The sequence below is a fragment of the Nyctibius grandis genome, chromosome 1 (genome assembly GCF_013368605.1).
Source record: "Nyctibius grandis isolate bNycGra1 chromosome 1, bNycGra1.pri, whole genome shotgun sequence".
Lineage (NCBI taxonomy): Eukaryota > Metazoa > Chordata > Aves > Nyctibiiformes > Nyctibiidae > Nyctibius > Nyctibius grandis.
Genome location: NC_090658.1, coordinates 113,132,738 through 113,156,874, shown reverse-complemented (window position 1 = coordinate 113,156,874; position 24,137 = coordinate 113,132,738).

Sequence of the window (24,137 nt, the reverse complement as noted above, 5' to 3'; positions counted from 1 at the left end):
ATTATTGGTTTTGCGGGCACCATGCATTCAAAATACTACCAAAAAATTGGGCTGGGGTATGGTATATTGGGATGATATGCTTCATACTTCTAAAAATTGGCAGCTAAGAACTGGGAATCAAATTATATGATCCCCAACGAATTATTGAGTATTATGGGCCCGCAACCTGAAACACCAATGAACCAATCAGCGGTGCTCGAGAGCCAATCAAGATTGGCTGGTTCTCGATTACCTGCTAACAGAAGGAGTTTGTGCCAAAGTTAAATGACTGTAATTGTTTCCTGAAAATTGATGATAATGGAAATGTGTTTACACTGTATAACTTTTTCTCATTTTGTTTACATGTTATAGTTGCACTATAACTTTGTCAAAAGCTATTTATCATTATTGATGATATTGTTGTTGTTAGACTTCTGTAAAGAAGAAGAGGTGACTCATTCTGTTTATTAGAATGATACCAATCACAAGTCATTGGACTTATCTTTATCTTCTTGTATGCTTTACTCTTCCCTTGTCTTTCTTCAAAACCTATTATCTTTTTCTATCCTTACCTTTCTACATTTCCTTGTCTCCTCCCTTTTCCTTCTTTTAACCTGTTATCTTTTTCTGTCCTAACTTTTCTACACCCCCTGGAATCGAACTTTTCTACACCCCCTGGAATCGAACTACTGACTATATGTTGATGATTTCTGAGCCACGGGGTGGTGTGGGAATCTGGCCCTTCCTTTTGAGCATTGTCTCAGAAATCGTAAACCACGTGCTCGGGCGACATCTTATGGCGGCTGCCTGGAATGCCTGAGCCTGGCAACGTGGGATGGCGCAATAAGCTAGGCGCCCGCCCTCCACCCGCCTCCGGATGCGTGTCTCCGGTGACAGCCTGGCAAGGGACCAATCCTACGGCGCAGGAACCGGACATGTCCCGCCTTCGGACCTGTGATTGGTGCGAACTGTTGACTGACGGCTCCCAGTCACATGACTCTGCCGAAAAACTCTATAAAAGAGGCTGGATCACTTCACCACGCGGGACCCTCACCGCCATCTTCCAAGGAAGACATCGCTGGATCTCAGGGTGGTGAATATTTTCTTTTTTCTTTCTCTTTCAACTGTTTTCTCTGTTTCTTTCTTTCTTTCATCTCTCTCTCTCTTTTCCTTGAATATTGAGTTGCCTCAGTGTTGGACCTAATAAAGTCAGAGCCAAGTGTGTTGATACCGTGCCTCGGTTGTGCTTTGTCTGAACTCAGGGATCACGAATCTTTAATATTTCGGGTCAGGATTGTTTGGGGGTGCTTTACCTGCCGGCAGGTTAAGCATACCGGGTGTTCGCATTGAACCAGGCACGCCGCACGTGGGCTGCACTGGAATTATTTATATTTTTGGCGGGCCCTGCGCGCGGGCTGTCTGCATTGAACCAGGCACGCCGCACGTGGGCTGCACTGGAATTATTAATTAGGCGGATCTCTCTCTCTCTCTCTCGGGGAGCAGGGGACGGGGATTGTCTGCATTTTATTTCTAGATTTGCTCCTTTTTTTGACTAATTAGGCGGGCCTCTCTCTCTCCCTCTCTCTCTCTCGGGGGGGGCGGACGGGGGGCGGCTGTCTGCATTTTATTTCTAGATTTGCTTTAGAGGCGGACCTTAAATCCGGAACCCGACAGAGAGTTGTTAGGATGTTTTGAACGCAATGAGTTCCTTTTCTGTATACATGCTCATATGAAACAGTGAGCAGCAGAAAGAAAACTTCCTGTGTGAATGATAAAAGTATATGGTGTAAGTGGATCCTGAATGATCTGCAAAGGCAATGATGTGCATTAAATATAAGCTGCCTAAGAAATGACACAGAAAGATACAGATACATTTGCTAATGGGAATACCCAGAGTTAACAAGTGGTAAAAGAATAGAAGTAGGTGAAGGACAGGAATCTAGACTCCTCATTGCTTACATGGGAAAAGGAGACTGTAACTTTACAGTTAAATGGATCTAAGTAGAATTGATGTAGTGCAAACTGTGCAGATCTAGAATTAATATATTTTATAAGAACGCAGATTCACTGAAGTTTTTATTTCATTTCAGTTTTATCTAATACAGATAAATTTCCATCTCATTGTATGTTCTGGCATCTGCAGGTTGGAAGGACCCTAAGCTTTTCCTGTACTATTTTATCCTAAGTTTATCTCATGACCTGTGAGCTCTCTAGTGTCACCATTGTTTGTATAACATACCTTGGACTGCGCTAATCTGTTTGTCTGAAAGAATTTCCCACAGTGAGATAGTGTTTGATTTATTCCCAGTGTTTATACTACCAGGAAGTGACCTACACAGAACTGGGGTATTTACAGTGACACACACAGAACCTGATATTAAAATACCAGGTATTTTATTTGGCAGTAAAAAAAATTGCGTAAAAATTCACATTTATTTACCTGCATATTACCACAGACCTACACAAGGTCTGATAATCTCATAGTAGCAAATACAACATGTCAGTGAACTTAGTTTTATCCTCACCAGTCATACCAGGTTTACACAAGTCTATTTTTGTAATCTGGCACTTTTTCCTCTCTTTTTTCCCCTATGTTTCTATGAAATTAAAAGCCGATTTTAGGTTCCTAGGGTAAATCTGTTTCTTCTGTCATAATTCTTCCATCAGAGAAATATCTTCTCAACTGAAGACACAAAGTAACTCTCAGTTGATATTGACATGTAAACACATCACTCTTAGAGATCCAAGGAAATTTCATTAAAACTTTTTAAAGGGTTTTCTTTCATTAACTGAGTTTGAATACAGTGACTATTCAAGCACTATAGTAGCACCTAAATTTAGCAAAAGACAAGCTACTCAAGATGAGCTGCTAGTGCAACACAGTGCCAGAAAAATTAAACAACTTATTAGTTGAAAGATTAAGATCACACTTCTCTGCTATATACAAGCTTCATAACATAACTTACACGCGCTTAAATTTAGAAGTGTTTTAATAAAACTGATAGCTTATTTCTTGGGCTTTTATTGTATGGAGGTTCTTTCTTTTGACTGTTAGTTTCTTGTTTATTTTTACCCAATAACGCTATTAACTTTGAGTTATGTGATATCTCTAATAAGTATAGGTGAGATGAAAATAAAGACACCCACTGTAACATAGTAGTTGTGCAAGTAGTTTGTGCCCATTATAAATCATAGAATCACGGAATCATAGAATGGTTTGTGTTGGAAGGGACCTTAAAGATCATCTAGTTCCAACCCCCCTGCCACAGACAGGGACACCTTTCCACTAGACCAGGTTGCTCAAAGCCCCATCCAACCTGGCCTTAAACACTGCCAGGGAGGAGGCATCCACAGCTTCTCTGGGCAACCTGTTCCAGTGTCTCACCACCCTCACAGTCAAGAATTTCTTCCTAATATCTAATCTAAATCTACCCTCTTTCAGTTTAAAACCATTCCCCCTTGGCCTATCACTACATGCCCTTGTAAAAAGTCCCTCTCCAGCTTTTCTGTAGGCCCCCTTCAGGTACTGGAAGGCTGCTATAAGGTCTCAAGCACCATTGTTACTTAAAAATACACAGTTAAAGATATTATCTGATTTTCAGTTAAAGATTTGCATTGTCAGTGCAGCCTGCAAAAGCTACAAGCTGTATTTGTCTTGTTTTACTCAGTAACTTCTTCATTTAAACTTCATCTAAAGATTGAACATGATGATGTCTATGTTTTGAAAGAAACAAATAAACAAATAAAATCCTAAGATTCAGCTATCCACTTTTATGCGCCCTGGTAGCCTATGTTTTCAGAATTTGAAAAGATATATATAAAAAAAAATATTAAAAGGAGAGGAAGAGTAATATGTTGTTCAAAAACACTTGTTTTCAGCTCAACTCAGCAAGACAAAACTTGACCTTGAATTGTTCTTGCTACACATAAATAGATAGGAACCATTATGTGATAGGACATAGATAAAAAAAAAAAAAAAAAAGAAAAAATTAAGAGATGAACTAAACTGACAAGCATGAATCCTAGCCAGATGACTGAAAGATGCACTTATGATTCCATTAAAGAGAGTATCATGCTGGAAATATTGAAATAGAGTCTGTAGAATTTTGACCACTTCAGAATTTAGAAATCCATGCAACCTCCCCAATGCCAGCTGTTGATAGATATTCTTGCCAATTTATGATTAAAGTCACCTATTACTTAGATTGCTTTCATAAGGTAACCTGGCAGGTAGCCGGTGGTCCCAAAGTCCTGGCTGAAGACTGAGTGGGAAACTTCATGAGGAATTCTAATTGAAATGGAAAGGAAAAGCAGACAATCTTCATCAGGCTTGAAGGGCACAGTTGGTTCTTCTAAAGAGGAAGCAGAGGTGGGAATTTTCCGCACTGTCCAAAATATATAACTGAAAGCTTATACTGTAATTAGGTGCATCTCAATGAGGCACAGTTGACAACTTTTATCAGATTACACTGTCTCTTCATGACTGCATTGCTATGCTTCACATCCCTTACAGATGAGAATTTCAAGGTTTTGTATAATCCAGAGTGCAACAACAGTAAATAGGAGCATAAGTAAATAGAAACTGCAAGGCCTTTGCCAGCAATGGAGCTTGTCTATTCCAATGGCTATGCTTTGGACATTCTAGCTTTGCCACAGCTCAGCATTTCTTCTGCTTCTGGTAGTTTTCAAAATATGTTTCATACATTTTTCCCCTTGTAACGCATACCTGTTTATTTAGAATTTATTTTATTCAGAATTTGGCCCTGAAACAGTGATTGGTCACTACGCTGGTCTCCAGAAACTGCAAATAACCACATCTTCAGGGAGAGCACGTATCTTAGTATTTTGATGCTTTTTCACTGTGGTATTTGGAAGTGTTGCCCTTCACTTTCACCCAATGTAAGTGTTTTAGATTTCATTCACCTCCTTCGTTAATTGTTATTTCTATATTATGAAAGGCAAGCTTGGGTAGAGCTGTTGACATCTACTCTTTAGTGACCTTATATTCCTGAAAGCTGTTGAAACATAATAATAATATTTAATGTATATTCATATATAACCAGTTTTCTAGCATGAGTACACTACGGATTTCACAGTTCTATCCTATGACACATAGCTGTAGGTTTTATTATTAGTAAGGTTTTTATTTTTTTACCAAAAACATGTATATAAACGGAATATATCTAATATTACTGTTTTTGATGTAGTGCACCTATTATCACTGTAAATATTAAAGCTTTCCTTTAAAAGTGATATTTACAAAAACAGAACCACAGAAAACAAGGAATCACAGAACGGTTAGGGTTCAAAGGGACCTCTGGTGATCATCTAGTCCAAGCCCCTGCCAGAGCAGGTTCACCTCAAGCACGTTGCACAGGGTCGTGTCCAGGTGGGTTTTGAATGTCTCCAGAGAAGGAGACTCCACAACCTCCTTGGGCAGCCTGTTCCAGTGCTCGGGCATCCTCAAAGTAAAGAAGTTCCTCCTCATATTCAGATGGAACTTCCCATGTTTCAGTTCGTGCCTGTTGCCCCTCATCCTGTCACTGGGAACCACTGAGAAGAGTCTGGCCTCATCCTCTTTATACCCACCCGTAAGGTATTTGCAAGCATTGATAAAATCCCCTGTCAGTCTTCTCTTCTCCAGACTAAAGAGACCCAGCTCTCTCAGCGTCTCCTCGTCGGAGAGACTCCAGTACTCTGATCATCTTTGTAGCCCTCCTCTGGACTCTCTCCAGTAGTTCCTTGTCTTTCTTGAACCGGGGGGCCCAGAACTGCACACAGTACTCCAGGTGTGGCCCCAGTAGGGCAGTGTAGAGGGGGAGGATAACTTCCCTTAATCAGCTGGCCACACTCTTCCTAATGCACCCCACGATACCATTGGTCTTCTTGGCCACAAGGGCACATTGTTGGCTCATGGTGAACTTCTTGTCCACCAGAACTCTCAGGTCTTTCTCCACAGACCTGCTTTCCAGCAGGTCAACGCCCAGCCTGTACTGGTGCATGGGGTCATTATTCCCTAGGTGCAGGACCCTACACTTGATTTTCTTGAACTTCATGAGGTTCCTCTCTGCCCAGCTCTCTAGCTTGTCCAGGTCTCGCTGAATGGCAGCACAGACTTCTGGTGTATCGGCCACTCCTCTCACTTTTCTATCATCAGCAAACTTACCGACTGTACACGTAGTTCCTTCACCCAGATCACTGATGAATAAGTTAAACAGTACTGGACGCAGTACTGACCCCTGGGGAACAGCACTAGATACAGGCATTCAAGTAGACTCTTAGGGTTCAGAGAGCCACAAAGCCTTGAGCTCCAGGGACACTGGGGCTGGGAAAGGCATGCCAAGGGGAACATGGCAGGGCATCAACATTGCTCCCTCTACACATTTCTAATATGGCCACCCATGGTGCAGAGGCCTCAGCATCAGCTCCCAAGATCTCATTACCCTTAGGGTTAAGGTTCACAGGACCAGAAAGCCTAGAGCTCCAGGGACACTGGGGCTGGGAAAGGCATACCAAGGGGAGCACGGCACGGCACAACTTTGCTCCTTTCACAACTATGAAATCTGGGCCTCCCACGGTGCTGGGGACCTCAGCCTCAGCCCGAAGACCCTATTAGAGTTAGGGTTAGGGTTCACAGATCCTCAAAGCCTGGAGCTCCAGGGACACTGGGGCTGTGAAAGGCATGCCAAGGGGAGCACAGCACTGCACCAACATTGCTTCCTCCACACCTTTCTAATCTGAGCCACCCATGCTGCTGGGGACCTCAGCCTCAGCCCTAAGGTCCCATTTCTGTTAGGGTTAGGGTTAGGGTTCAGAGAGCCTCAAACCCTAAAGCTCCAGGGACACTGGGGCTGAGAAATGCATGCCATGGGGAGCACGGCACTGCACCAACATTGCTCACTCCACACCTTTATAATATGGCCACACACGGTGCTGGGGACCTCAGCCTCAGCCCCAAGATCCCATTTCTCTTAGGGTTAGGGTTCAGAGAGCCGCAAAGCCAAGAGCTCCAGGGACACTGGGGCTGAGAAAGGCGTGCCAAGGGGAGCACGGCAGGGCACCAACATTTCTCCCTCCTCACGTTTCTAATCTGGCCACCCATGATGCTGGGGACCTCAGCCCCAACCCAAGAAATCATTTCTCTTAGGGTTAGGGTTAGTGTTCAGCGAGCCTCAAAGCCTAGAGCTCCAGGGACACTGGGGCTTGGAAAGGCATGCCAAGGGGAGCATGGCTCTGCAACAACATTGCTTCCTCCACACCTTTCTAATATGGGACACCCATTCTGCTGGGGACCTCCGCCTCAGCCCCAGGATCCCATTTCTCTTAGGGTTAGGGTTAGGGTTCAGATGATCAAAAAGCCTAGAGCTCCAGGGACACTGGGGCTGAGAAAGGCATGCCATGTGGAGCACGGCACTGCACCAAAATTGCTCAATCCACACTTTTCTAATCTGGGCCACCCGTGCAGCTGGGGACCTCAGCCTCAGCCCCAAGATCCCATTTCTCTTAGGGTTAGGGTTCAGAGAGCCGCAAAGCTTAGACCTCCAAGAACACTGGGGCTGGGAAAGGCATGCCAAGGGGAGCACGGCAGGGCACCAACATTACTCCCTCCACACCTTTCTAATCTGGGCCACACACTGTGCTGGGGACCTCAGCTTCAGTGCCAGGATCACATTTCTCTTAGGGTTATGGTTAGGGTTCAGAGAGCATCAAAGCCTAGAGCTCCAGGGACACTGGGGCTGGGAAAGGCATGCCAAGGGGAGCATGGCACTGCACCAACATTGCTCCCTCCACACCGTTCTTATCTGGGCCACACACGATGCTGGGTACCTCAGCCTCAGCCCCAAGATCCCATTTTACTTAGGGTTAGGGTTCAGAGAGCCGCAAAGCCTTAAGCTCCAGGGACACTGGGGCTGGGAAAGGCATGCCAAGGGGAGCATGGCACTGAACTGAATTTGCTCCCTTCACACCTTTCTAATCTGGGCCACCCATGCTTCTGGGGACCTCAGCCTCAGCCCCAATTTTCCATTTCTCTTAGGGTTAAAGTTAGGGTTCAGAGACCATCAAAGCCTAGAGCTCCAGGGACACTGGGGCTGGGAAAGGCATGCCAAGGGGAGCAAGACAGGGCTCCAACATTGCTCCCTCCACACCTTTCTAATCTGGGCTACACACGGTGTTGGAGACCTCACTCTCAGCCCCAGGATCCTATTTCTCTTAGGGTTAGGGTTAGGGTTCAGAGAGCCGCAAAGCCTAGAGCTCCAAGGACACTGGGGCTGGGAAAGGAATGCCAAGGGGAGCATGGCACTGCACCAACATTGCTCCCTCCACACCTTTATAATACGGCCACACACAGTGCTGCAGACCTCAGCCTCAGCCCCAAGATCCCATTTCTCTTAGGGTTAGGTTTAGGGTTCAGAGAGCATCAAAGCCAAGAGCTCCAGGGACACTGGGGCTGGGAAAGGCATGCCAAGGGGAGCACGGCAGGGCACCAACATTGCTCCCTCCTCACTTTTCTACTATGGCCACACACGGTGCTGGGGACCTCCGCCTTAGCCCAAAGACCCTATTAGAGATTGGGTTACGGTTCAGAGAGCATCAAAGCCTAGAGCTCCACGGGCACTGGGGCTGGGAAAGACATGCCAAGTGGAGTACGGCACTGCAGCAACTTTACTCCCTCCACACCTTTCTAATCTGGCCACACACAGTGTAGAGGACTTCAACCTCAGCCCCAAGAAACTATTAGGTTTAGGGTTAGGCTTAGGGTTCAGAGAGCTGCAAAGCCTAGAGCTCCAAGGACACTGAGGCTGGGAAAGGCATGCCAAAGGGAGCACGGCACTGCACCAACATTGCTCCCTCCACACCTTTCTAATCTGGCCACACACAGTGTAGAGGACTTCAACCTCAGCCCCAAGAAACTATTAGGTTTAGGGTTAGGCTTAGGGTTCAGAGAGCTGCAAAGCCTAGAGCTCCAAGGACACTGAGGCTGGGAAAGGCATGCCAAAGGGAGCACGGCACTGCACCAACATTGCTCCCTCCATTCCTTTCTAATCAGGACACCCACCGTGCTGGGGACTTCAACCTCAGCCCCAAGTTCCCATTTCTCTTAGGGTTAGAGTTAGGGTTCATAGAGCATCAAAGGCTAGAGCTCCACGTGCACTGGGGCTGGGAAAGGCATGCCAAGGGGAGCACGGCAGGGCACCAACATTGCTCCCTCCTCACTTTTCTACTATGGCCACACACGGTGCTGGGGACCTCCGCCTTAGCCCAAAGACCCTATTAGAGATTGGGTTACGGTTCAGAGAGCATCAAAGCCTAGAGCTCCACGGGCACTGGGGCTGGGAAAGACATGCCAAGTGGAGTACGGCACTGCAGCAACTTTACTCCCTCCACACCTTTCTAATCTGGCCACACACAGTGTAGAGGACTTCAACCTCAGCCCCAAGAAACTATTAGGTTTAGGGTTAGGCTTAGGGTTCAGAGAGCTGCAAAGCCTAGAGCTCCACGGGCACTGGGGCTGGGAAAGACATGCCAAGTGGAGTACGGCACTGCAGCAACTTTACTCCCTCCACACCTTTCTAATCTGGCCACACACAGTGTAGAGGACTTCAACCTCAGCCCCAAGAAACTATTAGGTTTAGGGTTAGGCTTAGGGTTCAGAGAGCTGCAAAGCCTAGAGCTCCAAGGACACTGAGGCTGGGAAAGGCATGCCAAAGGGAGCACGGCACTGCACCAACATTGCTCCCTCCATTCCTTTCTAATCAGGACACCCACCGTGCTGGGGACTTCAACCTCAGCCCCAAGTTCCCATTTCTCTTAGGGTTAGGGTTAGGGTTCATAGAGCATCAAAGGCTAGAGCTCCACGTGCACTGGGGCTGGGAAAGGCATGCCAAGGGGAACACAGAACTTCACCAACGTTGCTCCATCCACACCTTTCTAATATTGGCCACCCACAGTTCTGGAGACCTCAACCTCAGACCCAACATCCCATTACTCGTAGTTTTAGGGTTAGGGTTAGGGTTCAGAGAGCCCCAAAGCCTAGAGCTCCAGCGATACTGTGGCTGCATTGTATCTGTAGTTGTATCTGATCCCTAACCCTAACTCTAAGATTAATGGGATCCTTTGATTGAGGCCACCATTTTGTTCCGTTGCAATGTTGCTGCAGTGCTGTGCTCCCATTTCCATAAAATCTAAAACCCTCCTGATGGCACCAGCCACGACTACAAGAGTTGATTGCCATTATAGGTCTATTTTTGGCTGCCCCTTTCCTCTGATTGTCTAAATGGAGCAAAAGAATACTTGGGCACCAATATTTTTCACTTGCACACCCAGGGCTTTTTAGTCTTCCTTGATTCTGCTCAGGTTCTGGCTTGCGGTGTCATTCATGCCCCCATGAAATAGCAGCAGTGGATAGCAGTCTGTTCTCTTGACACGTTTTGGCACCCTCTCACCAATATCTCACACCTTAGCACCTGGAAGGCTGCATACCTCTCGTGACTTTCTGTCAGGTCAGCAGATGGGCCCCTCAGTGCCCCTTAGCAGAGAGTCACCCACTACAGCACTCGTCGTTTCTTTTCACGTTATCTATTGTGTGCTGCAGGTACAGTTTCACCTTGTGGATCTTGCTCATGGGTATCTATAGCTGTTAGAGCTTCATATCTGTTTTTAGTTATGATACTGAAGGGTGGAGACTGATGCTGAGTCCTGCTTTTGTGGCTCACCAGGGCCCAAGGAGCCTCTTTCTCAGTGGTGCCTTCTAATGTGGCATAGTGCTGATTCATAGAATGGTTTGGGTTGGAAGGGACCTTAAAGATCATCTAGTTCCAACCCCCCTGCCACAGGCAGGGACACCTTTCCACTAGACCAGGTTGCTCAAAGCCTCATCCAATCTGGCCTTAAACACTGCCAGGGAGGGGGCATCCACAGCTTCTCTGGGCAACCTCTTCCAGAATCTCACTGTCAAGAATTTCTTCCTAATATGATTCCACCCATCTATCTCTGCCTCAGCTCCTCTAATATCGTGCAGCCTTCTAACTGTTTCCTTCAACTCAGCCACTTCACCTAACAGATCATCAACACGTGCATGTCTTATGCAGGTACTTACCTTTTCTCCAGGGTACAGGTTGAGGCACTCATTGCAGTCTACCACCTGTACTGAAGTCTCTTTCTTTACCGTTCCATCTGGGTGGAAGCATTAGACTTCACACGGGCTTCCTCTGCAGAAACGCTGGTTTTGGCTCTGAGGCGAGTGCTCACCATTGTGGTGGGGAACCTAATGCGCTTCCCCAGGCTCTGGACCTACAGGCAGTTTGCAGGGCCCTCCCTGCACACCCTCCTGCATGAACTGCCGCGTCACAGCGCTCCCTAAAGGCTTTTTTTATATGAGGGTCCATGGATGGTCTGGCAACACACCACGCCTGGTCAGCGACTGTCCGCGAGAGCTGCCATCTCCAGGCGGCTCTCGCTGCTGCCCTGGCATTTCCTTACCTCAGTAAAAGCCTCTGTGTGCCAAGATCTGCCGCTCCAAACATTTGGCTAACGATCTGGTAAAGATTTGTCCATTTTTCCACTTCTTCCCCTCTTTTGCTGAGATTTTACTAAGATTTTAGCAGATGAACTATAGGCCTGTCAGCCTGACCTCGGTGCCAGGTAAGGTGATGGAACAGATCATCCTGAGTGCCATTACATGGCACATGCAGGACAATCGGGGCATCGGGGCCAACCAACATGGATTCATGAAAGGCAGGTCCTGCTTGACCAACCTGGTCTCCTTCTATGACGAAGTGACCCACTTAGTAGATGAGGTCAGGTCAGGTATGTCTCCCACAGCATCCTCCTGGACAAACTAGCTGCCCAGGGCTTGGATGGGTGGACTCTTAAATGGGTTAAAAACTGGCTGGATGGCTGAGCCCAGAGAGTGGTGGTGAATGGGGCAAAGTCCAACTGGCGGACGGTCACTACCAGTGTTCCCCAGGGCTCAGTTCTGAGGCCGGTGCTGTTCAATATCTTTATAGATGATCTAGACGTAGGGATTGAGTGCACCCTCAGTAAATTTGCAGATGACACCAAGCTGGGTGGCAGTGTCAATCTGCTGGAGGCTAGGAAGGCCCTACAGAGGGATCTGGAGAGGTTGGATAGATGGGCCGAGACCAACGGCATGAGGTTCAACAAGAACAAGTGCCGGGACTTACACTTCGGCCACAACAACCCCATGCAGCCCTACAGCCTGGGGAAGAGTGGTTAGAAAGCGGCCCGGTGGAAAGAGACCTGGGGGTGCTGATGGACAGCCGGCTAAACATGAGCCAGCAGTGTGCCCAGGTGGCCAAGAAGGCCAATGGCATCCTGGCCTCTATTAGAAATAGTGTAGCCAGCCGGTCTAGGGAAGTGATCGTCCCTCTCTACTCAGCACTGGTGAGGTCGCACCTTGAGTACTGTGTCCATTTCTGGGCCCCTCACTTCAAGAAAGATGTTGAGGTGTTGGAGCGAGTCCAGACGAGGGCGACCAAGCTGGTGAAGGGTCTGGAGGGTCTGACCTATGAGGAACGGCTGAGGGAGCTGGGGTTGTTTAGCCTGGAGAAGAGGAGGCTCCGAGGTGACCTTATTGCAGTCTACAACTACCTGAAGGGAGGTTGTAGTGGAGTGGGAGTCGGCCTCTTCTCCCGGGCAACTAGCGATAGGACAAGAGGCCACAGCCTCAAGCTTCACCAGGGGAGGTTCAGTTGGACATCAGGAAGAATTTCTTCTCAGAAAGGGTTATTAGACATTGGAATGGGCTGCCCAGGGAGGTGGTGGAGTCACCATCTCTGGATGTGTTTAAAAAAAGACTGGACATGTCACTTAGTGCCATGGTCTAGTTGACATGGTGGCGTCAGGGCAATGGTTGGACCAGAGGTCTCTTCCAACCTGATTGATTCTGTGATTCTGTGAATCAGTCTTCCAGCAGTTGAGCTCTTCTTTTCTTCTCAAAAATAGTTCTTACATGTAAATACAATTCCTTCATAAAGGCTGAAAGCATTGGGGGAACTGATTTAGGGTTTTTTTTAGCTTCCAGCCCTACATTATGACTTTGGTTCTTTCTTTTTATCTGATATCTATCCATTCAAAAATGAATATGGGACCCTCCATTAATGTTTTAGAAATACTGCATATACCCTGAATTCCTCCTCTTTTTTGTATTTGATCAAAAGCTCAAATAATTTTTAGAGTTATCATGAAAGTTAAGGTATCTTTTTTTTGAACTACATGTTTCTCGATTGTCATGGCTGTTTTTACTTCTCTGGGGATGAAAATAATTTGTAGACTCATTTTCTAAGTGGGTAATATGTTTTGGGGTTGAGGGTGGGGGAAGCAACTGAAGCCAGAGCATTAAGATGGACTTTTAAGCAGAAATACTGGACAACAAAAATAGAGAAAAATCAATAACGAATCTAAAATAGCTATCCTACAGTCCTATATTTTAAAATTCAGTATTGCAGACAATGAATAGAGAAAAGCGATATAAATACGTAGGAGGCAATTTCAATAAAGTTTTTCATTAAAAAGGAAGTATATTGGGAAACGTAACATATACACATAAGACCTGTCCAGTTCTCATCCCATACTTTTAAGGGAATTATTTAAAATACATTTACTCAACTACTAGGAATTATTTTTAAAAGTCGTGGAGCGCTAAGGAGGTGCCAGGAAAAAATTGCAGTAATGATGTTTGAAGTATGTAAATAAGACATAGGCAATTTCTATCTAAAAGTTTCAACTGAAAAACCTAGTAAAATAAATTGTCTATTTTTGAGAGAGAAAAAATGTACTGGTACCAAAGACAGTAATGAAAATTTGATCACTAAACAAAAGAATAAATCTTGCCATTCAATAACTTCTGTGATCAAGTTAAGTAATCGATAAGTGAAGTGTGAATTAGTGACTAGGGTAGAGGATTGTACCTGAGATGTTGCTTTCAAATTGCAGCTCACTTCTGTGTGACAAAAGTTATTTAACCTTGTAAGTCAGGGGCTACTCTCTCTCCATTCTTATTGTTTTAGAGCTCGTTATGTCCCTCCCTTTCAGGTGCTTAGTGAAGATAAAACCCATTAATGATTATAAGATGCCCAGATACAACTCTGACAAGGGCCATAAAAGTGCCCAGAAAGGTAATTAGAAGGGAATGCATTATCGTGCATTAAAGTTGAATGTAATATCATATAGATAAATGTGAACATAATGCCTAACCATAGCCTAATGTTTAATTTTCTCTCTATCTTGCCCTTTTGAAATTAACTGAAAATTGTCTCGTGCAGCAAACATGAGTAAATACACCTTTGGCCCCTAAAAATTCAAAGTTCTTCATCGGGGTGCATTTGCTAATACATCAGTCTTATTGGGAAAAACAGGAACAGTGCAGAACTAAAGCTTAATTAATCTACTCTCTAGTTCAGAACATAATGTCATATGCTGAAATAAATGCTCAGTTGTCTCCAACAGTCCCTTTGATTCAGAAGGAGTACTTATGTAAAGTGTAAAGAATTTGTTTGAGAATAAGACGGAATCAGGGACACAATTATTAATGATATTAGGAGAAGAAATGGGTGGCACGTTACTTGAACTAACATGCTTCACGCAAAGGTTTTCCGTGTGTTAAAGGAGATCACTCAAAGCAGAATGGAACTAAGGAGTTTAAAAGCAAGATCAAGCATAAAAAACTCAATTCATTGTAGGTGAATATAATTATATTTCTTTATCCTGCAAATATTTCTCTGTATGCTAGGCAGCATAAGTGGTATATTTAATTTAATGTGTCAAAGAATAGGCGTATAAGAATATGGCCTATTTTGCACAATAGAGAAGTATGGCTAAAATTTATTACTAAATTAGCTTTGAAAATTATTATGAAACCAAGATTAATTTTCAGTATCTTTAGGTAAGTCTAATGCTATTTCAAACAAAATTCATTTTCTGTGTTGTTTTTCTTTAAAAGAGCACTAAGCCAGTAATCACTAAGCAAAGAGAGGGGAAGATGCAATGTGAGAGATGTAGGTGCATGGACACTGAGCTCACAGAATCACAGAATCACAGAATGTTAGGGATTGGAAGGGACCTCGAAAGATCATCTAGTCCAATCCCCCTGCCGGAGCAGGATTACCTAGACCATATCACACAGGAAAGCGTCCAGGCGGGTTTTGAATGTCTCCAGAGAAGGAGACTCCACAACCTCACTGGGCAGCCTGTTCCAGTGTTTAGTCACCCTCACTGTAAAGAAGTTTTTCCTCATATTTATGTGGAACCTCCTGTGTTCCAGCTTGTACCCGTTGCCCCTTGTCCTGTCAAGGGATGTCACTGAGAAGAGCCTGGCTCCATCCTCATGACACTTGCCCTTTACATATTTATAAACATTAATGAGGTCACCCCTCAGTCTCCTCTTCTCCTAAAGAGACCCAGCTCCCTCAGCCTCTCCTCTTAAGGGAGATGTTCCACCCCCTTAATCATCTTTGTGGCTCTGCGCTGGACTCTCTCTAGCAGTTCCCTGTTCTTCTTGAACTGAGGGGCCCAGAACTGGACACAATATTCCAGATGCGGCCTCACCAGGGCAGAGTAGAGGGGGAGGAGAACCTCTCTTGACCTGCTAACCACACCCCTTCTAATACACCCCAGGATGCCATTGGCCTTCTTGGCCACAAGGGCACACTGCTGGCTCGTGGTCATCCTGCTGTCCACTAGGACCCCCAGGTCCCATTCCCCTACGCTGCTCTCCAACAGGTCTGCCCCCAACTTGTACTCATACATGGGGTTGTTCTTGCCCAGATGCAGGACTCTACACTTGCCCTTGTTATATTTCATTAAATTTCTCCCTGCCCAACTCTCCAGCCTGTCTAGGTCTCTCTGAATGGCTGCGCAGCCTTCCGGTGTGTCAGCCACTCCTCCCAGTTTTGTGTCATCAGCAAACTTGCTGACAGTGCACTCTAATCCCTCATCCAAGTCATTAATGAATATATTGAATAGTACTGGTCCCAATACCGACCCTTGAGGGACTCCACCAGATACAGGCCTCCAACTGGACTCTGCCCCATTGACCACCACTCTCTGGCTTCTTTCCTTCAGCCAGTTCACAATCCACCTCACTACCCCATCATCCAGACCACACTTCCTCAGTTTAGCTGCGAGGATGCTGTGGGAGACCGTGTCAAACATTTACTGAAATCAAGATAGACCACATCCACAGCTTTACTATCATCTATCCACCGGGTTATATCCTCATAAAAGGCTATCAAGTGGATTAAGCATGACTTCCCCTTGGTGAAGCCATGTTGACTGCCCCTAATGATTCTCCTATCCTTGATGTGCCTAGAGACAGCACCAAGGACAAGTTGTTCCATTACCTTTCCAGGGATGGAGGTGAGGCTGACCGGTCTATAGTTCCCCGGGTCCTCCTTCTTGCCCTTTTTGAAGACTGGAGTGACATTCGCTTTCCTCCAGTCCTCAGGCACCTCTCCCGTTGCTCACGACTTAGCAAAGATGATGGAGAGTGGCCTAGCAATGACTTCCGCCAGCTCCCTCAGCACCCGCGGGTGCATCCCATCAGGGCCCATGGATTTATGGACGTCCAGATTGCTTAATTGGTCCCTGACCCAGCCCTCATCAACCAAGACAGACTCCTTCTCTATCCTGACTTATTCTGGGGCCTCAGGGGTCCGGGGCTCCTCAGGACAGCCTCCAGCAGTATAGACAGAGGCAAAGAAGGCATTCAGTAACTCCGCCTTCTTTTTATCCTCTGTCTCCAGGGCCCCCACCTCATTCATCAGTGGGCCTACATTGCCTCTAGTGTTGGTTTTACCCGCAATGTATTTGAAGAAGCCCTTTCTGTTGTCCTTGACCTCTCTTGCAAGGTTTAATTCCAAGGAGGCCTTAGCTTTCCTCGTTGCCTCCCTACATCCTCTGACAACAGACTTATATTCCTCCCAAGTGGCCAGCCCCTCCTTCCACGATCTGTACACCCTCTTCTTCCACTTCAGTTTGCCCAGCAATTCCCTGTTTAACCATGCAGGTCTCCTGGTACCCTTTCTTGACTTCCTACCTGTTGGAATGCTCTGATCTTGAGCTCAGAAGAAGCGGTCCTTGAATGCTAACCAACTATCTTGAGCCCCCTTACCTTCTAGTACCCTGTCGCATGGGATTTCCCCTAGCAATTGCTTGAAAAGGCCAAAGTTGGCCCTACTGAAGTCCAGGGTTGTGATTCTGCTAGATATTCTGTTCCTGCCGCAAGAGATCCTGAACTCCACCATCTCATGGTCACTACAACCAAGGCTGCCATCAACCTTCACCGCTTCAACCAGACCCTCCTTGTTAGTGAGAATAAGATCCAGCAACACTCCTCTCCTAGTTGGCTCATCCACCATTTGCATCAGAAAATTATCATCAATGCACTGGAGGAACCTCCTGGACTGAGGATGGCTGGCTGAGTAGGCCTCACAGCAAATATCAGGGTAGTTGAAATCCCCCATGACAACCAGGGCCTGTAATTGCGAGACTGCTCTCAGCTGCCTGTAGAAGGCCTCATCACCCTCCTCATCCTGATCTGGTGGCCTGTAATAGACACCCACAACAGTATCACCCCTGCCAGCCTGCTCCTTAATTCGTACCCACAAACTCTCAACTCGGTCCTGATCCACCCCTGGATAGAACTCAATACATTCTAGTTGCTCACTCACATAAAGAGCAACTCCACCACCTCTCCTTAGTGGCCTGTCTTTCCTGAACAGGATATAGCCATCCATGACTAGATTCCAGTCGTGCGAGGTGTCCCACCAAGTCTCTGTAATTGCCACTAGACCATCACCCCCGACCAGTTATGATCATTTTACTTCCATATATAACATTTTAAACGTATTTGTAGATCACAGACTGGAAGCCCATCTGGAATTTCTACTATAGGAAACTGAAATTCAGACTCAGGTGTCATTACCTTTTCCGAGCAGAATGACTGATCTTTTCACATGGTGACTAAGAAATCAGCTATTTACACAGCATTGGTAGTTCACACTGAATCAACATGTTTCTGTAGGCATTTAGTGACTTTGGCAATGATCCTTCCTCATTTGATGTGGTTTCCATAAATATTTTAACAATAGCTTACTGACCAAAAATGTTACAGCAGCAGTAAATTTTCTACAATCGCTGAAAAATATCAACAGCAGATAACTTTTGACCTTATAACTGAAATTGACAAATACTCTTACTCACCAAATGCTCACTCTCTGGCATATATTGGCAGAGATAAGAAGAAATAGCTGCATATCCAATCAGAAATAATACACCGCAAATGATTAATAGTCTCAAAGACTTCATAAGCAAACTATGGGCCATGACCCGTTCACAGAAAAAAAAAAAAACAAACCACAGAATCACAAAATCAGTCACAAAATGCTTGAGGTTGGAAGAAACTTCTGGCAGTACCATTGGTTCCCACATGGAAGAACAACATGGGGCAATAATGAATAGTGTCAGAGAAGTTTCGGCAGTATCTCCACAACATCCCAGATCCAAGCCCTCGGCAAGCAGCAAATTTTGTAGATGATAAGTCAGGTTGGTAGACGGGTGCCTCTGTCCCACGCAGCAGGGAGTCACCCACTCTGCTATCACTCTCCAGTTCTTCCTGGTGCTCCTGCATGGCTCAAGGTAAGTCAGCCCAGATGCTACACTTGAAAGCTCCCACAGTTCCTCCTCAGCTTTGAAGGCAATGAACCTGTCCCGTAGTTGCAAGCCTTCAGGTGGAGACAGAACCTTCCTCCTGGTGCCAGAAGGTAACTAGCTTCCAGCCTTTGCCTTCCTCACAAAATGTTTGACAGATGCTTTTGAACAGCAAAAGCAACTGAGATAATCATAATATGCTAAAAAATATGAAAATGAAGCCCAGAAATCTTAGTTCTATAGGATGTTGTCTAAATTTTTTCTTCAAGTATGTTGCAATTTCATACATATATATGGAGAGAAAAATTGAGAAAGAAGGAAGAAGCATGGACAAAGGAAGAGAGTTTTAGGTACCATGCCTAACTAACAGGTCAGAATAACATCAAGATCATCTGCCCAAATATCAAGGACTGCTCAAAAGTGACATTTACATATAGGAAGTATTTGTAATATAGATCTCAAATTTGCACTTGAGTAAATCTCATTTTTTTAAGATTTGTCCTCACAATATCCTTGAAATGGAAGTACCAATGTCCCTAGCTCACAGGTGGGCATATGTGCCATACAGTAGTGAAGTGACTTCATTCAGAGGGTGGTATGTTATGAGGTGGTACCAATAAAAGTGGTGACTCCCTAGAAAGTAAAAAATTATTATTTTCTTAGAAGAAAGTGATTAGTAACCTGCTTCAAAAATCTACATGATGCTTAACCACTTCTGAATTCCCCAGGATTAACACTTTCTCATACTGAAATATTAAAATTAATTTTTCGTATTTTCCTACAGATGTCCCAACTAATTTTCAGTTCACTTCTGTCTAATATACAGCATTTTAACACATGGAAAGGGATTCCCTTGGTTCCAGCCAATGGCAAACTGTAGGCATTTGTAAACTAGTGAGCATCTTTACTATAGTCTAATCTAAAGAGGGCAAAATGCTGGAAAATGGCCACTGTCAGCACAAAGAGCTGAGGATAGGAAGAACTGGGAAAGACAGCTTGTCTCCTTCATCCCCTCATGTGCAGTGTTGTTCTCCCCTTTTGCCTAAAGCAGGTAGTTTTCCAAATAATACTTGCAAAAATGTGGTGGGTTGACCCTGGCTGGACGCCAGGTGCCCACCAAAGCTTCTCTGTCACTCCCCTCCTCAGCTGGACCGAGGAGAGAAAATATAATGAAAGGCTTGTGGGTTGAGATAAGAACAGGGAGAGATCACTCACCAATGACCGTCAAGGGCAAAACAGACTTGACTTGGGGGAAATAATTTCATTTATTACCAATCAAATCAGAGTAGGATAATGAGAAATAAAAACCAAATCTTAAAACACCTTCCCCCACCCCTCCTTTCTTCCCAGGCTTAACTTCACTCCCGATTTCTCTACCTCCTCCCCTACAGTGGCGCAGGGGGACAAGGAATGGGGGTTGTGGTCAATTCATCACACGTTGTCTCTGCTGCTCCTTCCTCCTTAGGAGGAGGACTCCTCACACTCTTCCCCTGCTCCAGCATGGGGTCCCTCCTATGGGAGGCAGTTCTCCATGAACTTCTCCAACGTGAGTCCTTCCCACAGGCTGCAGTTTTCACAAACTGCTCCAGCCTGTGTGCCTTCCATGGAGTGTAGTCCTTCAGGAACAGACTGCTCCCGCGTGGGTCCCCCACGGGGTCACAAGTCCTGCCAGCAAACCTGCTCCAGCATGGGCTCCTCTTTCCATGGGGCCACAGGTCCTGCCAGGAGCCTGCTCCAGTGCGGGCTTCACAGCCTCCTTTGGGTACATCCACCTGCTCCAGCATGGGATCCTCCACGGGCTGCAGGTGGATATCTGCTCCACCGTTACCCTCCACGGGCCGCAGGGGGACAGCCTGCCTCACCATGGTCTTCACCACGGGCTGCAGGGGAATCTGCTCTGGCGCCTGGAGCACATCCTCCCCCTCCTTCTTCGCTTACCTTGGTGCCTCTCACATATTCTCACTCCTCTCTCTGACTGCTGCTCCACAGCAGTTTTTTCCCCTTCTTAAATATGTTATCACAGAGGCGCTACCACCGTCACTGATGGGCTCGGCCTTGGCCAGTGGTGGGTCCATCTTGGAACCAGCTGGCATTGTCTTTATTGGACACAGGGGAAGATTCTAGCATCTTCTTACAGAAGCCACCCCTGTAGCCTCCTGCTACCAAAACCTTGCCATGCAAACCCAATGCAAGTAATTGTAGTATAAATTAAAACTGTGCAACTCTTTTTGAATCTCAGGCTAAACAAGTGCATTTTAAGTCCTGCTGCTTTGCTCTGACCAGCTGTGTACTCTGCAATGGGGAAAAACTATTTCTTCCCTAAAAAAAAGTTTCAAAAGACTGGTAAATAAAAATGAATAAAAAAACTATTAAAAGAAATACCTTTAAATCTGTACTCAGTTTTGGGGATGTTATTGGACACTTCCTCTGAAGCCAACTCTTAAATATTTTTCAAACTTTAAGTAAACAATAATAGTAAATTCAACTTTAATCCCAAGTGAGTCTTCTGTATTACTGTAGTTGCCAACAAAATGGATCTATGGCTTATTCTGAGACCAGTACTCTCTATTACTAAGAAAGGAAAAGCAAGAACAAGGTTGTCTGTGTTTCTTGCTTGTACTATCAACTGTCAGTTACTGAGGGCTGTTCATTTAGTTGGAGATTACCTACGGTATAGGTGAAGCGGCACTTTAGCCCCATATATTAATGTCCAGCTGTAGTTCAACAATGGCATTATCAGATGCAAGCTGACACTTCCCAGCATTTGAGGAATACTTACTACATAAGAGGCAGTATGTTGGGTCTGGCAGTCAGTGTCCAGGACAGAAACTCTGCCATCCTGAGTTTCTGCACTGCAGCAGTATGTTCTTTAGTCCTTATGTTACCTGTGCTCTTTACAATATCTGTGGTATATCTGAATACAATTACCATATCTGAATACCATTATCTGTGGTATTCCAGCAGGCCACGGTCCCTGATGACAGAAAGCTGACAGCATTCCTGATTCTGCTACGGAGTTACAATAGTGGTCAGTCATGGAGCTTTATTACACCTCAGTTTATCTGTTGTATAAATGAAGTAATAATATTATTGCATTTTACTCCCAAGCTAGAGATGAGCTGGAATGATGATTAGTGTCTTTAAAACCTTTCAGATCCTGGGATGAAATGCTCTAAATACTGCAAGCAAGAGGTGTTATTACTGCTTTTACTACAGCTAGAAAGTCATCTCTTTGTATTTCTAACATCACATATTTTATTTTTAATTTAGCATCTTCTTAATCGGTCTGGAAAACCTTATCTATAAAAATATTTTTAAAAGTGGTTGGTCAACCTAAAAAAATGAAGACTAGCTGGAGACATTAAATATGAAGAACTTCTATAGTTCTTCTTCAGAACGAGCTTTTCTGAAAGGACTTGGGAGTCCCGGTGGATGGTATATTGACCATGAGCATGCAATGACTGTCTTGCAGCAAAGGCCAGCAGCATTCTGGGCTGCATTAGGATGATTGTTGCCAGCAGGTTGAGGGTGTTGACTCTTCCCCTCTATTCAGCACTGGTAAGGCCACATCTGGAGTGCTGGGTCCAGTACTGGGCTCCCTAGTACAAGAGAGACATGGACATACTGGAGAGAGTCCAGAGAAGGGCCACTAAGATGATGGACAGAAGCATCTCCCATTTGAGGGAAGACTGAGAGAGCTTGGACTGTTCAGCCTAGAGAAGGGAAGGTTTGGGGGGATCTTATCAATATGTATAAATTCTTACTGAGGGGACTAAAAACATAGAGTCAACTCTTCTCAGTGATTCTGTTACATATATACATATATGCTGAAAATAGCAAGGCTGTCTATGCAAAACTGTATTATCACTCATAGGTGATATTTTCATTTATCATTTGTGTGAATTCTGTAATTCTGTGATATTAGCACAACGCAGGCAGGCATGGTATAACCTGTTGATAAATCTATTTAGGCTGGAAATCACAAGATCTCTGGTCAGAACAGTAACATTGTAAAAACAGCTCCCTAATAAGAGTAGTGAAGATCAACAATGCCTGAAGATTTCAGGGAAGAAATTGATAAATATATGAAAGGTATTATATGGGGTTGTTGCTCATGAATACCCAACTTAACTCAGGGATACAGAAGGTCCCATCTAGTCTTATTTGCACTCTGTGAAAGTATTTTATACATAACGTTGTGGTTTTATGTTTGTCGTGGCCTTTGGGGGTAAGTACACAAAATTAATCTCAGTTTTAGTTTAGGAACTCAGACACAAACCTGGGATATACCTCATCTAGTTTACACATGCTGAAGGAATAAATCTAGACTATGGAATATGTTTTTAATTTATAATCACTTTATTTTATACGTTGTTTCTTCTGTCATTTAGTACGTCATGTATCCCAAGTACAGCACTTAAGCGTATGTATAACTTTGAAGACGTGAGTAATGCAGGTATTATGCAAGTAATATGTTATTATTTCAACCTATCTTCCTAGCATTTCTTCTGTAAAACAATAAAAAACTCTTTGAAAAAACTCTTTGAAACTGGTAATCAGTGAGATTACTTGTTTAAATAAACTAAGCATGTCCTTTGATGGTCAGCATCTGGTATGATCATAATTTGCAGATATTCAAAAGATAAAAGGAATAATTGAAATAGGATATTTTAAAATAATACCATTTTCATGATAAAAAATATGATATAAATCAGGTTTTTTATATTCTCTTTCCATGTGTAGTTGCCTGTCATGGAAATAAAATACCAGGTGTCCCTATAATGACAAAACCACATGGTTACTGAAATACATGGCTGTCTTATAAATACATACAGTTTTAGCTGTACTTCTGATTTTCTTGGTAAGTTTTCATTTACCTTTTTTTTTTCTGCCCATCAAAACCATGTCTACCTTCCTTATTTCTCATACATTTGATCTAATTCAAGCTAGTTCTCTTGGTTAAGCCAAAAGTTTGTGTGTTGGGAGGGGGATGTTGAGTTTTATATAGAGGAAAATCACCTATTCAGTTACTTTTTGACAGATATTGTGTTGGATTGAAATATCTAATGTTTCCAGATGCAAGTATGAGACCTACGAAAATGTACAACTGTAGGTAGAGTACATCATTGGGGTCTACCATGAGCCATGAAATAGTTTGGATCCATGACAATACATAAAAGAGATTATAATAAAACTCAGACAAGCACAACAATTTTTGTGGTGAGGTTATAACTCTATACTAAAGTGGAAGATAAATAACATTTCTTTTCTCACAGCTAGCTGCGTACTTGAGGTACAGCCATTCTTCCCTAATTCCAACCACTAAACATAAGTCCCATTCAATGTTCTTCTCTCATCCACAGATGAATAACTGACTCCTTTGCCTGAAATTGGGTGGTGTTTTGACAAGGGAACAGTGCTATCAAAATGCCTGGTACCTCTAACTCTCACAACAGCTGTTAAAAGTTCCTTTTTCCCCCCTTGTTACG